Source organism: Cygnus olor, chromosome 10, assembly GCF_009769625.2.
Source record: "Cygnus olor isolate bCygOlo1 chromosome 10, bCygOlo1.pri.v2, whole genome shotgun sequence".
NCBI classification, from domain to species: Eukaryota; Metazoa; Chordata; class Aves; order Anseriformes; family Anatidae; genus Cygnus; species Cygnus olor.
The window spans coordinates 15,718,198-15,734,435 of NC_049178.1; the positions used below are offsets into that span (position 1 = coordinate 15,718,198).

A 16,238-nucleotide genomic window follows, 5' to 3' on the forward strand; every position below is an offset into this window, starting at 1 on the left:
TTTCACTGAGGGCTCCATCAGGTGTCTTCATTAATCACAGCTGACAGATTTTAATTTGGGGACTTTGGAGGGAGCGTGGAATGGGGCTTGGCGTCTTGTTTCATGCGAGGAGACGACAACTCAGATCTGCAGTGCCTGATTAATATTTTATGACTGTGATCCACCGGGTATGCGGTGTAATTCCGGTGGCTTGTTTTGCTCTACATCTGCTGCATCTCCAACACTATCTGCAACAGCTTCGTGGAACAACACTGAAAAGAGGTTTCAGTCCAGCAGGACAGCACTGGCTGACCTCTCTCATCGCTTCACGTAATTCAGAGGGAGCAACCATTAAACAGGAACTGAAAGTGCTTTTCAACTTTTAAAGGGAAAAAAATGGCACCAGAGATTTACATATAGATAGCATTTCAGAGAAGAATGATGCTGATTTCTCCTGCCTTGCATTTATTTTCCGAGCCAGCGTATCGGAGCGGTCAGTAGCGAAGCCTGCAACAGGGCACTGCTGAATACACATCTCCGTGTCCTCACCAAGAGCTCAGCGTGCTAACATTAAAATGACATTACAGCCCAGCGCAATCAATGAAAAGAGCTAATGACAGCAAAACGCATAACCTTAAGCACAATTCTGCAATCAAGATCCGTCTTAAGCCTTTGCCCCGAGGTCCCTGATCTAACTTTTTAGGGAATAAAGGGCTAACTTAAAATTTGGTGCTCACTGAGGGCACAGCGGGGTCTGTCCCACAGCCAGGCAGTGGCCGCAGCCCAGAGGCACCCGAGGTACCGGCGCTGGCTCGTCCCAGACCTGCCGCCTGCGGGGACACAACAGCAGGGGCGGCTGTTCTGAATCACCAACATCTTCACACAGCTCAGAGAGAAAGCTTTCTGGTTTCCTTGCGACCTATGAATAGGGTGGTTTGTTTTGTGTCTTTTTTTTACCCCCCATTCAAAGATTTCTAATAGCATATTACTCAAAAACTCCCATTCTCTCCTTGGAATACAAGTAATGCTTGTTATGAACTCTGTCCTAAGAAGGTATGTGTCAGTGAAAGACCGGGATATTTCTTGATCTCCAGTCTCTTTATGCAGCTTAATGCTAATGAAAGGAAACCATTTTTTTGCACACAGTGAAAGGGAACAGATGGTGTCACAGTTCTGCTGTGGAATTTAAGCAGTGACAACCTATACAGCAGATCAGCATCACTGGTGAAACTCTTTTCAGGCAGTAGCATGGAGGGTTTATTTTATTTTTTATTACTACTCACTATTTTGAAAGTCTTTTTCTCTCCTTTTTACAATGAAACCTGAGGAAATGGTATGGTAATCTCACCATCCTGCAAAACCTCAGAAGACACGTGATGACCACTATTTTAAACGTATTGCGAAGGGACAGCTGAAAAACAGCACCTCATATTGCAAGCCATGATTTTCCAATCGTGCATCTATCTAGACACCAGTCGCTGGAGAGCAAACCAACGAGGGCTAAAAAGGGACACTGCCAAGCTGAAAAATCACTCCTCTGGCTGAAATGTGGTCCCTAGTCTAATTATGCCTGCAACACAGCTAATGGGGAAAAAAAGAGGTCTTTTTTAATTATTTTTAATAGTTTTGTATTTCGTACTTTTAGTTGGCAATATTCTTTGTGCAGTTCATCTCATTGTTTTGTTTCTAGGCTCACCTGCTTTCATCCTGGGGAAAAACAAAGGTGAAAAAGCACAAAAATCACAGCTGGAAGTTGACTCAGAAATACAGAATTTTAAAGGGACAGAGATTTCACATAGATTTGCTCCTGTTTCTGCTTATTGCATTGTTAATTACATTTTTCAGACCCTACTGACAACCAAATCGACATGTTTTTATATGCGGATTCTACTAGAGGCATCTGAATGCCCACAAAATCCCCCTCTGGTGAGACAGCCACATGCAGCTTGAAGTGTCAGTTTTTAGTCCTATTATTCCTTCAGATTTATCTTCTCTCAGCTTACTTGAACTGCCTGTATGAGTATTTTATACCCATACCACCAAACGAAACAGATGATACGCTCATCCACTCCACAATTCGCATCGAAATAGCCAATCTCAGCTCAACCCAAATCCCACAAGAAAAAGGATTAACCAGGCAGTAGCATCCTTGGAGAAGAACAAACCTCTGGCTGCAGGAGGAGGAAGAATGGGAGCTTCCCAAACCTCCGACCCCTCCAGGAATGTCTGGACCCACTCCACTTGGGAAAACAATTTTGCACAGGGGTAGATGATATGCAGCCAGAGTTACCCTATTGTCAGCCTTGCCATTACGGTCATTGAAATGAGATTGAGAAAACCAGCTCTTAGACACATCTAGAAACTCAAATTTTGGGCACGTTGCCATTTGCAATGTGCTCAGTTCTCACCGTGGGGGACAACAGCATTCAGCCCGTAAAATGCTGGGAAGCCAAATTAATATATTCGGCTGGGAGTTTGCATAGATCAGGGACTTGAGATCCAGGAGTAGTAGGGGCACCATCATCCCAAGTGCTCCAGTCTTCAGTGGGGAGCGTGCTCAGGCTTTGTGCTCCCCTAGGTGTGTAACACATACGGCTCTAGAGCTAAGGTGTATAACACAAAAGAGAAGCTCCTCTCTTCAATGCACATAAGGCCCAGCCCCAAATTCCCCGACTTAGCCAGGAGATACGTAGGTACAGGGGGTTAATTAACGCTTTGTCATCAAGGCACTGCTCTGCAAAAGCAGATGCCAGGGCTGCTTCACAGACCCAGCGCCTCCGGGAGCAGCGACCACATGAACCATTCCTCCCGCAGCACCAAACCGCTCCTGACTTCCGAAGTGACAGCCTTTACAGGAACGATTGAAAGGAAATACGTTTGGGATGGGAGCACCCCAAGTGTGGAAAAGCGACAAAATATTCGCAGCGAGCGGATTCTGAGCTCGCAGGAGCTCACGAGATGTCACCTGCTGAGGGACACGTCTTGCAGGGAGGGACAACACACCACCTCCCAACGCCTCCCCCAAGCAGAAGCGAGACACTCCGGTTATAAGGCGTTTATAGGGCATCTCTTAAACACGCCGGGTACAATCACCACCGTGCACCAAAGCACCCGCGCTCTTGCGGCAGAAACTCAACAGCTATTACACAGCAAGTGCGAAGTGAAGAAGCAGAAAGAGAGGAGATTGTCAGTAAATAGGGTTAATGCCTGCAGGTAATATCCATTCCGTTAAATTGTGCAGCATTTTCCAGTCTGCAGATTCTCAATCCTATTGAGCATCTCTCTCACGGTGCAGGCAGCCCCATCTGAGCTCCCCCCAAATTCTGCAAGGCTGTGTTTGCAGGCAGCAGCCGGTTAACTAAAGGCTGCTGGTGCTACCCCGGGAAGCTGCAGGGGGGTGGGCGAGCCGCACAAAAGCTCTCAGCACAAAAGGCCATCCTTTTCATCCCTTTTTCTTCTCCATTTTCTCCAGCTGAGCCATAGCTTTATTCAATCAAGTGTTAAAAAAAATAGTTGCAAATGTGGGAGGGGGTCTGACTTGGGGTGGGGGGGGGAATTACACGGGGGAACACCTAATTTAATACGAACACTCAGATTTAGAGGGTGAGGGGATGGGGGGGAGCCTTCAGCTCTCATCTTCTCCCTGCTTCCAAACGAGCCCTTCAGCCCACTTCCTGGCACTCGCAAAAATCCATGCAGCACGCTACAGACATTTTCTGTTGTTTTTTTCTTTATTGTTCCCCACCCCCCGCCCCGGAGAAGACGTGAAGTGCCCGACACCGAAAGGACAGCGAACATCTTTGCATTCCCGGCCAGACCCGCACAGTGCACATAATCACATAAAAAACATGGCTGGCTGGTGCATCGACAGATGCAAACGAGAAATACCAGACGTAGCCTTATTTAGATCACGGCAAAATTAAACGGGGAGGAGGTGGCGGGGGGGGGGGGAGAGAGAGAAAGGGAAATAATTGTGCCTGTGTAACATGGCTGCACGATTTTCAAAGCCTCCCGACTGCCAGCTTGCAGGGAGCAGGGAAGATGTGTGCCTGCTCCGGAGGGAGCTGTTCCTGCCACCCCGCAGCACGGCCCCTTCCCTCGGCTCTCCGGGCGGCGGGCGGGCATCGGCCGGCAGCGCGAAAGGCAGGAAAGAACTAAAATAGTTTACCTGCTCAATGCAACTTCGCGGGAGCCCGGAGGTAGGGATTCCAGGAGAAACGCAGCACGGAAAACAAAAACCTGCTCGGATCCTTCTGGCAGTCCACGGTCTCATCTACATGCGTCTGAGCAAGCCCTCACCAGCAGCTGCTTCTTTTATCAAGCCCACAGGCAGGGCAAATTAGTCCGGTTAGGCGGTTCGGTCAATGTGGGCTATTCACAGCGTGGCTGCTGGGAGAGCCCGGCTTCTCCTGTCCCCCTGTCCCCGGGTAGGCACCCGCCCACCTCCACATGGCCCTGGATAAACACGGCTCCCGCAGCACCCACGGCGCACACCACATGATCCTGGCAATCAGCAGCGCGGGCAAAACGCCGCCCGGACCTCTCGCTTCGCCCGAGCGAGATGCCAAACTCTGGGTAAAAAGGCAAAGCTGAAAGGAAGGGTTTATTTGAAAGGCAAAATCCCTTTTTTCCCAGCTCCCCCTGCCTTTACCCCCCCCCCCCCTTTCCCTCTTTTTTTTTTTTTCCCTCTTTCAAGGAGGAAAAAAAAATAAAGCGAATGTAAAGACCTGAAGATTGGTAGTATCTTCCAAATAACTCAGTTCTGAAAATGAGGTGTCACTGACACAAAGTGTCATTCAGACCTCCAGTGGGCACAGAGCATCGGGCAGAGACCCCGGACCAAGCTCAAGATGTTCCTGGAGAGATGCTGACCACAGCCAGTGCCTCCCTGGTCTGTACGAAGCCACAGACTTTCATTGTTGCTTCACAAAAAGAAAACATGACAAGCCTTTTTTCCTCCTTTCCCAACCACGAACCAGAGTAAGATATTCATACAGAAACACACACGCACACTGAAATGCAGCGCCAGGGAGGTGGCAGCCGGCTCACACTGCCTGCCATCCCTGGAGCGGGGAGCAAGCCTGCACGGGGCACGCAGGAGGCTTCAAATACACTCACGAGTGGGATCCCCAAGGTCAAACATCGGAAACAATTATGAAAGCCTCGATTCTATCATTGCACAAAGGGGAGAAGAACTGAGCCCTTCTCCACGCCTTCCAACAACGCACCTGCATCTAACGCCGCCTTTTCCTTCCCTCCAACGTGGGAAGTGCGCAGAGGGGTGCTGTAAGCGCGCACACGCAAATATGTCCCATAAACAAAGGTCCTCTTGGTCATCTCAACTCTCCCCTCACCAAGGAGGGCACCTAGCTGGGAGAGTTCCCCAAACAGCCTGGCTGATGGGTGCAGGCTGCCTGCTTCTCATCAGCATCTGCATTTAACCAGGAGTTAGCACAAACCGAAGGTAAACATTCATAAGGTGTTTGATGCTTTAAAAAAAAGGAGGCTTATCCAAAAAGCAGATACTAGGAATACATCATGGCATAACAATGCCCCCTCTTGTAGTTTGCTTAAAATCCTGGTTCCTGAAGCTGTCACACCCAAACCACAAAGACACAAAACTCCACAAAACCCGCTTCCCTTTCTAGGAAGGGAAAGGAGCTCAGTGTTTTTACAGCTCTGAAGGAAAAGTTGTAAACTGCTGAAATTCCTCCGAGGCTTAGGAGAGAAAAGAATAAAAGGCAGTGAAAAAAAAAAAAATTCTGTAAGAATGAAAGCAAGCGAGCTGGTGCTCTCCTCTGCCATGCCCAGCTCCTCAGGACCTGACCCAGATGCTGTAGGGCCGGGGCTGGGCTGCACACGAAGCTCTAACCAGGCCCCCTGTCCACACGTGGCTGTGGGCAGCAAGAGGACACCTCAACAAAGGAAAGAGCAAGCACGGAAAGTGTCCCGCAATGGGTAACAAATTCATTTCAGGCTTGGTGGATGAAGTGAAACAGAGCAAGAACTGGAGGGGCGGGGGGGAGCGGGGCCCTGAGCAATCCTAAAAGGCGAAGCTGTGCCACCGCTCCCCAGCAATTTCCACTCTCAGCCACGAGCTGTTACCTCTAATTTGCTCCTCAGCAGGGAGGTTTGGTGCCACCCCTTTGCTCTCCTGCTCCCTCATTACCTCTCTTGCCTGAAAGGTGAGAGGAAGCAGGAGGCAGGATTGAGGCCGTTTCGGGATTGCATTGCGGGGCGTTTTAATAAGCTCGGCACATCGCTGTCCCACATGGAAGTGCAATCCACGATCCAGCCGAAGGGCAGCCTGTACTGCCCTCAAACCTGCCGCTGCTGCTCCTGGAAACACGCGAGCAGCCGGGGCCCCCATCCTGGGGAGGTTCCTGCACATCCACCCGCAGCCGTGGGGTACTGTGTTAGTCCAAGGAGGGCACGAAGCACGCCCCTTCTGTTCTGTTTGGCAAATAAGAGCACAACCGACACCACCGCGGGAGAGATGAAGGCTGCTGCAGCCCCAGTGCCTCTCCTGGCGATCGCATCGCACCTGGCACCCTGCAGAATGGTGCCTTCATCTTCGAATCGTTCCCGGAGATCGCAGGGGGACTCCGGGTGCCCACAGCACAGGGAAAAGGCTGGTTAACAGTCAGGCAGGAACAAAAGGTCGAGTGTGCACAATGCAAAGCTATGCACGCCAGGTGTGATGCACGCAATGCAAAGTACAGTCAGCCAAAGACCTATTTTCAGGCTTAATTAGAATTTTGCTCTGATAAAAGGCCAAACCATCCTCCCATTTACATCAATAGAGTTTGTCATTATCCTTGATGGCAGCAGGACATGGGACATTAGGATAAAAAACAGTTCATTTCCTCACCTTGAATGAGTGAAAATGAGGGTCAATTCTTTACGGTCCCATTTTATTCCTAGAACTTAGAGCATTGCTAGGATTTAGCTTTATATTTCTTAAAAATTACCTGAGGCGGGACAAAGCGATGCCATTTTCCCCCTGTATATTTGACCACTTGTGAAGGAAATGCAACCTAGTCCTCCAAAAATCCATGCTGAAATCTTTCTCTCCAGGGATCCCTGAAGCACCCCCTCGGACCCGTGACAGCGGCAGTGTCACCCTGGTACAGACAACACACACGCCTCTGCGCTCAGCCTCCTCCTGCCAAAGCACTACTGCTCACCACGTAGTCCTGGAGTTGGCCCAGACTCCGTAGCAAGGAACAAAAGGTAGGAGAAAAACGCAGAGGCAGCCTTAAAGCACTCTGAAAATGTGACTTCAGAGGAGAACAGTCGGAGTCCACATCGACAGGAGCCTGTGCTGCAGAAGCAGGAAACAAACAACCTCACCCTTTGAAGCTGGCTGCGAGCACAACTGGTTGGTTCCCAGCTCCTCTCAGTCTAATTTGACACCGACTTCACCGGATTTATTTATTTCAGGGAGAACAGGAGAGGAAAGAAAAGGGTAAAAGCCTGGATCAATGTAGTAGGGACAAACACCTCAAAAAAAAAAAAGAAAAAGGAAGGAAGACCTCCATTCATCACTTCATCTGTAAGCTGGTCCTTCATAATCCGTTTTGTTGCTGAACAAGGAATACAGGTGTGTGTCCTTGGAGAGCAAAGCTTGCTCCTCTGGGGGCACCACGCAAACTTACATGAATGAGGCACATTTCTGAAAGCAATAAACACTGATCTGGAAACTGTTATCAACTACATGCGTTGTTATACACTGCTTTGTTCTTCACGTTCATTGATTTTAGGAACAGACCATTTAATCCACGCTGTATGAACCAGGCCTAACATTTCAGTGAGTTCCTCTGGTACTGAGCCCAGGCAGATTAGACCGCAGAACCCTTACCAACTGGAAAAATATATTAAAAAGAGAAAAAGAAATCGACGTTTTGATATTCCTCCGTTTCTTTACATATAATTTCTGGGAAATATGTATTCTAGTGACTTCCTCTGAACAGGAATATTTTTAATGATAAATAGAAATACACTGAATATAGATCTTAAAAATGTCTAGTTCTCAAAAAGCCCAGTAAAGCACTAACTGCTCCACAGAGTTCTCATATGTTTGTACACCTCAATGTGAATTTTTTGTTTGCATTGCAGGAGCAGAAGCACAGGAGTTCTCAGTCTTACAAAATTGTAATGTTATTTTTAAACTTCTAAATGGATTTGTATGATAAAAACAACCTTGAAACCACAAAGCATCCCAGTTACGCAGTTTCTAGTTGATAAATGGAAAAACGACCCTTTTTATAATCACAGAACAGCAAGACATCCTTGCTACTGAATAAAACTTTCTATTAAAGGAAACAGTGCTTGCTCACTGAATCAGAGAAGGATTTCACCCAAGTGGTCAATGACGACTATTTTAGCAGTGTACGTCCCACAAGCACATTAAGAGATGCTATATTTACCTGTGCATGAAAAATCCCTTCCTCTCTCCTCTCCCTCGCGAGAGGCAGCCCCCCGAAGAGCGAGAGCATTCCCCCGCCGCACCGGCAGGCAGCCTTTAGCTCTGGGGTTTGCAGATGTAGGAACAAGGATGCTCAAGGATCTTTTACGGTTTCCTGGCAGTATTTATGGCTGGATCCCGGCTGGCTCGGACGGCAGAGATGCTCTGCAAAGCATCGTTTCCGGCTTGCTCCCCGCCACGGAGCGTCTCCTTCTCTCGCATTAGGAGCGAGCACAGGACCGATCAGTTTTCCAGCGCTTAATAGATTCTGGCACAGCCTGGCCTCTGCTATAAACAAATAGCCTCGGCGCATGAAACCCCTGAAGACTGATTAAAAGTAAGCCCGATTTCATGAGCACGGGTTGCGTGCGGCCATTCCCGGCGTTAACACACAGCCCTTTGTTCTGCCTCGCTGGAGGGCAGCGCGCGCCGCACTCAGCTGGGGCACCTCCGAAGGTAGGCTCCTGCCAGTGACATGTGTGATTATGTTAATGGCCCTTAACAGTTCTTTAACGTAAGGAAAACTGACACCAGCAATACACAAATTGCTATCGCGGATGTGAAGCGATGCCATTAGGTTCGGGGAGGAACGTGGGGGCCTTGCTGGCAACGCAGCCGTGCGGGTTTACACGAGAGCAGGGAAGGAAAGCACCTGGGCTGAGGTGGCCACAGGTGATGGACATTAAGCAACTGGATTCGCATTGAAAGAGCTGAGTCCTAGGCCGGACAATGCTGGTTTTGGACAGAAGGCAACAGAAGAATTGGAAACGTTCACGAGAGGTGAGAGCAAAGGGGCCCTGGGCCAAGAGACCCTTCCGCCAAGTCCTCGAGACCCCAGGGGACTCCTGCCAAGGACTGTGCTGGGGGGAGGTCTGAGCATTCCTCTGCCTCAGGCCACTTTCCTGGCATCGATTCGGTTTTGTAGGGTGGGAAAATTCTGGCTGGCTTTACGGCCTGGCAGGACACCGGCACGCATGCACCATCCCCACGGGCACCCCAGAGCCGCTGCTCCCCGCCGAGGGAGCTGCGCGGCTTCACTGCAGCCGCAGTTCTGCTCCTTGCCCTCTCTTTACTGGCCTATGAAAAGGATAATTTTAAATCCAAATTAGGCAGTGCACACTGCAGGAGAAACCCCACAGGTAAAATGATGAGGATACAATTTTTCCTGCGGTACTGAGACATTAAAATTTAAGTCTGACGTTTTTAGAAAGAAACGAGCTGACAAACAGACGAGGAAAGTAAAACCGTCCCCATTCCTCCCCCATCTTCACATCTTCCTTAAAAATAAACAAACAGAAGAACAGAACAAGCATTTGAGGAAACGACAGCCCCGGTCAGAACTCACTTCATTACACACCAGCAGCTCTGTCGCCGGACCCTTGGGAACGCCGCCTTCCTCACGTCTGCTCCTCGTGGTGCTGTCCCTGTGAGCTTGACCAAGGCTTGGCCACGCAGCCAGCTGACATCAAAGGATCCGTTCGATGTAATTTATTCAATTTTCAACTATTTCATTTTAATGACCACTGCAAAGTTGTGCTGGAAGACCGTAGATGTAAGCCTAAACCGGTGCAATTCAGATCACAGCTTCCAGTCTGCCAAGACAAACTGTCCGCTCAGGCCAGCTCTAAAATCTCATTAATTTTAGACGAGCATGATACTTCTCACAAGTAATGGACACCTGGCAGCAATCTACTCATCTGCACAGGGCTCAACCAGCAGCAACCACCAAAATAAAACCAGAAGAGCAGTTTGCAGTCCTGGTGATCCAGCTGCAGCGCGCTCTGCCCCTTTGGACCCATGTGAATGTCGTGCCGGGCGCCTGGCTCGCTCCTGCAAGGTGAGAGCCAGAAATCCTGCTACAAACCCTGCAGCTTCACGAGCCACGCTGCCAAAAGCCTCAGGAGTTCCTCCAGCAGGGACAGACATCTTCTCAGCAGCATTTTGAGATTCCCCCCCCACACACATGCAGGTGAGGTGACTTCCCTGAGCGCAGAAGAAGCAGGGAGCTAGTTTGCTTTCCCAGCTCCCTCGCTGCCCCCCTTCCTCAGCTTCTTGTTTCGAGCTCATGCCTCCAACTTCACGCCTTGCTCATGGAGTCAATGCTTTCTAAGGCAGCTTTACGCCTTGCTGTGCGTACAACACAGGCAGACTTTGTGTGTGCCACTGCCAACAACAGAGCTCTGCAAACCTGTGAAATACGTGCCGAACACCACACCACGAGACACGTCCCACGAACAGTTCAGAGGCACGGCGTCTGCTCCTTCGTGCCATACAGCCAGCCCGATCCTGCCTACAGGTCCCGGCAGCCCCCTGCCAGCTCACACAGGCCGACTGATAACACCGCTGCCGCTGGTGCCTTTAACTCCACCTTAGAACACTGCTCTCCCATGGAAGCCAGTCTCACTGGAACACGGGAGAGATCAGGCTGAGGATTAGAAACTGCATCTCTAGCTTTCATTAGTTAAGAACATGCAACACACATTTATTCTTTTAGTTTTTCAACCTAAAGGCAATTTTCCTCAATTCTGCTGTCAAACATTAGGCACTAAATAGCTTGTTCCTTCAGCTTACGCTTTGGTAAAATAATAACAGCAAGCCCGTAAATAGAGTATTGACTCTTTGGGATTCAATAGACTTTCTGCGAGAACCCAAGGGCATTCCTGCTAACTACAAAAGACAAACACAGAGGGACACAGAGAAGGGGACATCATTTTCCTGTAGCCAAGCCAGGCCAGCGCGGAGATTCGGACCCGGGGCTCTCCAATCTCAGCATGCCATCAGCCTTGGCCGTGCTCTCTAGGCCAGTGACCTACAAGCCACGGAGAGCACACGAGCGAGGTGTGTGCCGGACCAGCCGCTCTCAGCATGGGCTGAGCCAGCCTCACGCCTCCCCCTCCACGTCGACAGCCTCTGCCTGATACAAACGCACTCCAGCTTCACTTGGGAAATCAGCAACGCTTAGCTCCAGAGACCAGTCCACTACAGGCCACCAATTAAACTGCATCCAAAGACAGGAGCGACAGGACTTCGTTCCAGCTGCTGTGCCGACGGCGGCTACCAGAACCGAGAACATCAGCGGCTGGAAGCTGCTCCGTGCACCCCGTGGGATTAGCTCACCCAGCCGGCGTCCCAGGAAACGCAGGGGACAATAACGCTGCCGTTTGTGACGTGCAACGTGGGATCGGTGAAGTTTCAAGAGATGCAAAGGAGGGTGATTTCTGGCACCAATGCCAGACTCCTTCCACCATCTCGTTTTCAAAACGGAAGCCTGATTCCGCCTCTGCCTCTCTTGCGGCGCGGGCGCAGCTGCGCAGCCCGCTGCATACACCAGTGGGGACGCGAGCACAGAGCGACAGAAGCCTGCAGGAGGATTTGTTTTATAGCCCAGCTACCGACCAGGTCGCTCTCTGGAAGACGCTGTACAAACAACGACTAACAAGACTGATTCCTGCTCCAAGGCACCCACGGTAAGTAACAGTGATCCTCTGCCCCGACCCGCTCCGACATGCTGCTGCCAGCCGTTTGCACCGGGAGAACGCGCAGTGGGTGCCTGCGGTAACTCACACGGCTGCTGTGAGTTACGAGGCAAAGTCTGTCTCACTGAGAACGGACCAGGAGCTTCTCAGCGAAGGGCTGAGCTTGTACCTCTGCAATAGGAGGAAAAAAACCCTCCTGACCCTTTTATTGTGTGATTAAATTAGGCCAGACCTAACCCCGCTGCATAAAATTGTGTCAGACTTTGTAGGTAGTTACAAAGCATTTGCATTTAGAAACAAAACTTTAACAAACATGGCCTAAGGGCCTAAAAACCACAGATCCAAAAATGAACCCAGAGCAACTGACCCCATGTTTTACATCCAAATACTGCCGTCCTTTAATGCATGATAGGTGGGAAGTAAAATATGTATCAGTGTGAAACTGATAAGCCTGGTATGTGAGTATGTGAGCTGAGACAAACAGCACAGCACCATAAGTTAACGTCATTAGAACAAATAAGACAAAACAAAACACAGAAGTATTTGTTTTAAGTGTTAGAGCAAATAAAGGTGAATTCTTTAGGTCAGCATGATTTTTAAGCTGACTCCACATCCTCCTGTAACTGTGTGCTTACTTGGAACTGAAATGGTTTCCTGCTCGAGAGGAAAGCCAGAAGAAACAGTGAGCGCCTCCGTGGGTGACGAGCGGCGTGACAGCTCTGTCCCCCGCCCGCTGGCCACCTGGGGGACTGAGCATCACCCTTCCCTGCCAAGCTTCCCATCCCAATGGTGACTTCATTGACCCCAATGACTTCATTTGGAAAACCATGATCTACTGGTGAAAAGCACCAACCGGGTTTATTCGTCATCATGTTTTCCTTCTTCTTCCAAGTATCCCATTGCCAATTACACGTCAAAGAGCTGTTTTCACACCTGCAGAAGCAGCTATCCCACAGCACCCGCCCTTTTAGAGCAAAGACAAAACCACACAAAGCCAATCCCTAGAACAAAGCGCACGAGCAATTCGGGTGGAAAAAGGGTTGCCCCATTCCCATCCCCGTGGCGGGACAGGCAGCCCAACCGCCCTGCACTCCGCAGCTCACCTCCCTCTTCGTGGCACCCCGGGGTCCTGGTGCCCCACTAGCGGTGTGCAGACCCTCGATCCCGTAGGCTTGGCTGACAACCTCAGCCTTAGTTAACTGCATCTTTTTGAAATCCCAAGATGTGTGGGAAGAGGCGGTGAGAACTTTAAAAAATTGCAGTACTTTGATCCTAATTAACAGAGTTGACTGAAAGCAGAATATGTAGAGCTAATTTTCACAATATTTTTCCACCATCCCTAGACAGAGCCTTTTTCCTGGCACTGTTTAAAATTAATGAAGTAAATATGTTTGCATATTTATCTTTTCGTTACATGGAAACAACAACAAGGAAAACAGATTGAACTGATAGCAGAATTCTTCCACTCCAGAGCAGTCTGGATGTGGTTTTTGTTTCAGTTCCTACAGTGCAGCCCAAATCAAACAGGCAATGCGAGTTCACTGGCTATGTAAGTAATCAGTTTTATCCAACAGAGCTACTACAAAATAGCTGCTATTGGAAATGACCCCTTCATTTTATTTCTGTCTCTGAGGAGAGATACTGAAACAGTTTTCAAGGAAGACAATATCCTTCCTGAGGCCTAAAAAACAAATCACTTGCCAGTTGTACCACACCAGCAACAACAAATGTCCAGCAGTCAAATGCTACCATGTGGCCAATACGCTCACGTAATGGAAAACAGAAATAAAAAAGAGAAAAGACATACAGGCACAGGATCATTAGAACTCTTGTATTAAGTCCTGAACAGATCTCTCCATTTTTTGAACCCGCAACCCAGAATCCATGAACAAGTGTCCGAGAGGTCAGTGGTCCCTACGCCACTCTGCAAGCCGTAGAGTGGTCAGGATTTCACGTGCGGGATGGGAAGAAGAGAGGCACCCACCTGCAGGACTGAGCTGCAGCTTCAGCAGACTGTGTGCGGAGGAGGCCACCAGCTCGCACGTGCCGTACACAGCGGTGCGGGCAGGTCCCAGAGCCGGGGGAGCGGGATGCACGTTAATGCACGCACAGACTGAGCGGGAGCAAGAGCTGAGCCTTGCCAGGGTGATAAGCAGAGAAGGGAATGGACCTTACTTTGTGTTTGAAAACAGCCAGCCTGTCCCCAAGTCCAACCAGGCTCAACATCCCCCTGGCCTGGATGATCCTGCTCATTTCCCATGGCACAGTGTGTGGAAACCCCATCAAGCCTCTTCCTTTTAAACGTACCCCGTAACGTGCCTGTTACATTGCTGGTTAGACATCCTCCAGCCTGGGAGACAGGGCAAGCGAGGACCGCATCTGGTTCAGGACTCACCCCTCCATACCCAGTTTTACTTTGATTATCGCAGATACAATAATTCACTAGAAACACATTTTTTCTTTCCAAGGGTCACAAAGGCTAAGTAAATGTGATGGATTTTGCTCTACTCAATGATTCCTATTTATGCCTTGATTATTGTATCGATTGCCATTACAAATGGTGAGTACCCGTGATTGAAGCAATAATTAAAAAGGCAAATCATACTCGGCAGTCGTTCCCCTATTACTGCAGGGCTGTGGGTCTTGGACTAGACTGTTCACAGCACTGACTGCGTGCGCACATACAAAAAGCCCTATGGAAACCTCAGGTTTCAGAGACTACAGGAGGAAAAATAAATAGGAAAGAATCATTATCCCTTCTTCATCACCACATATGAGAGAATTATCTGGCATGAAGAACTATTAGGTATTGGTCTATCTGGAAGAAAACAACAGAGGAAACTTTCAACACTGATTATGGCATTTAAAGCGAGGAATTCTGCTCTGCTTTCAAGTCTGTGGTGCTGTAGGAGAGATCTTGTTTTTACGAAACTTCATCTGCTCTACGGTTTCATTACAGCTTTGGAGCTGGAACTGCAAACACAACTTCCACCGACTTCTTACTTCCCCTCCTAACAGAGCCATGCAGATGCCAGGAGTTACCTCATCGTGCACAGAAGACAAAACCACCTTCCCTGCCTCCTAGCTCATTTCTGGTCCATCAGCTAGGAAGAAAGGTCTAAAAGAAACAAAGGTCAGCTGAAGATGACCATGTTCAACAGAGCCACTGAAAGAGCACATTTCCAAAACCCTGTTGGCTCTCTAGACGCAGAACAAATGTATCACACTGCATGCCTGTTCTCATTAAACTAGAAACCCTTCTCATTTCAAATTCTGTTTTCGTTTTGTGCACTTATTTTCATCTTTTTCTACATTGCACTTCCGCTTTCTTTCTCAGAGTAGGAACGAGCAAGATCCTTTTAGATGACACTGTGGTGAATGACATGGTAACTACAAAATCCTTTATTAATCTTTTGCCACAAAAGCCTAGAAAATAACGATGGAACTCAAAAGTAAATGTTGTCTATGTGCATAAAGGGGCTTGCTCTTTGAACTTCACTGAGATGACACAGTCATTACTATATAAAAGCGCGAGCATTTTCTTATATTTTGCAACAATTGTCAAGCAAGTGAAAGCTTTATTTGATTTTCATTCGTGTGTAAAGACGAGATTTAGTGCTCCTGTGGAATAGACTGTGTCAGAAGGGTTTTAAATTGTAATGCTATCACTTTAACATCTTTAAGGCTCTTTTTAGAAGATAAACTCATCTGCCTGTAATGACTAAATGACAGTAATGGAGAAGAGCTAAAGATTTTCTTATAGTAATAAAAGGGAATACTTCACCCAGAGAAAGAAAAGAGAATTATGCACTTCCCAGAAACACTTTCAAAAATATTTCAAAATAATGGAAAAATAAATAGATATACTATATTTACACACACAGAAACTGAACCAGGATTGATGTAGGTCTACGTTTCTGACAGCAAGCATCGCTGCAGAGCAGAAAAGGAACAAATGAAAACTCTCAGCAGAGCACTTGTTGCGGTAACACAGCAGGTGACGGTCCTGGAACTGGGGAGAGCTGCTGGCCAACGCTAGCACTGCATCAGCTTCCAGAAATAGTAAGTAATATGCCGTAAGCTCCCATGATACACAGACAAGACTGTCTCAGCTGAAAGCCCTTGAAAAGAAACAGGGGAAAAAAAACACAAAAAAACATTGTTTTCACTGATCCTCTGTGAAGCATCCCTGGCTCTATACAATCTAGTTAGCCTCCACATTTTGTTCTCTCCTGTACATCCACAAAGAGGAAGTCTTTGAACCGAGTTGCTCCATTCTTTCACAAACATGAATAGCATAACTCTAAACAAAAGAT

General features: G+C 48.5%; 1 protein-coding gene across 22 annotated transcripts in view; it reads right to left on the reverse strand.

The window, feature by feature from the left end:
• Positions 1–16,238, reverse strand: part of MAGI1 (membrane associated guanylate kinase, WW and PDZ domain containing 1) — a 324,538-nt gene that overhangs the window by 120,861 nt on the left and 187,439 nt on the right. The window contains exon 1 of one of the 22 annotated variants that reach the window (XM_040568206.1): positions 4,148–4,473. The exons of the other annotated variants lie outside the window; for them this stretch is intronic. The gene's annotated coding sequence lies outside the window, so the exon portion shown is untranslated. Of the gene's footprint in view, positions 1–4,147; positions 4,474–16,238 lie in introns of those variants that run through there. 22 annotated transcript variants of the gene reach the window in all.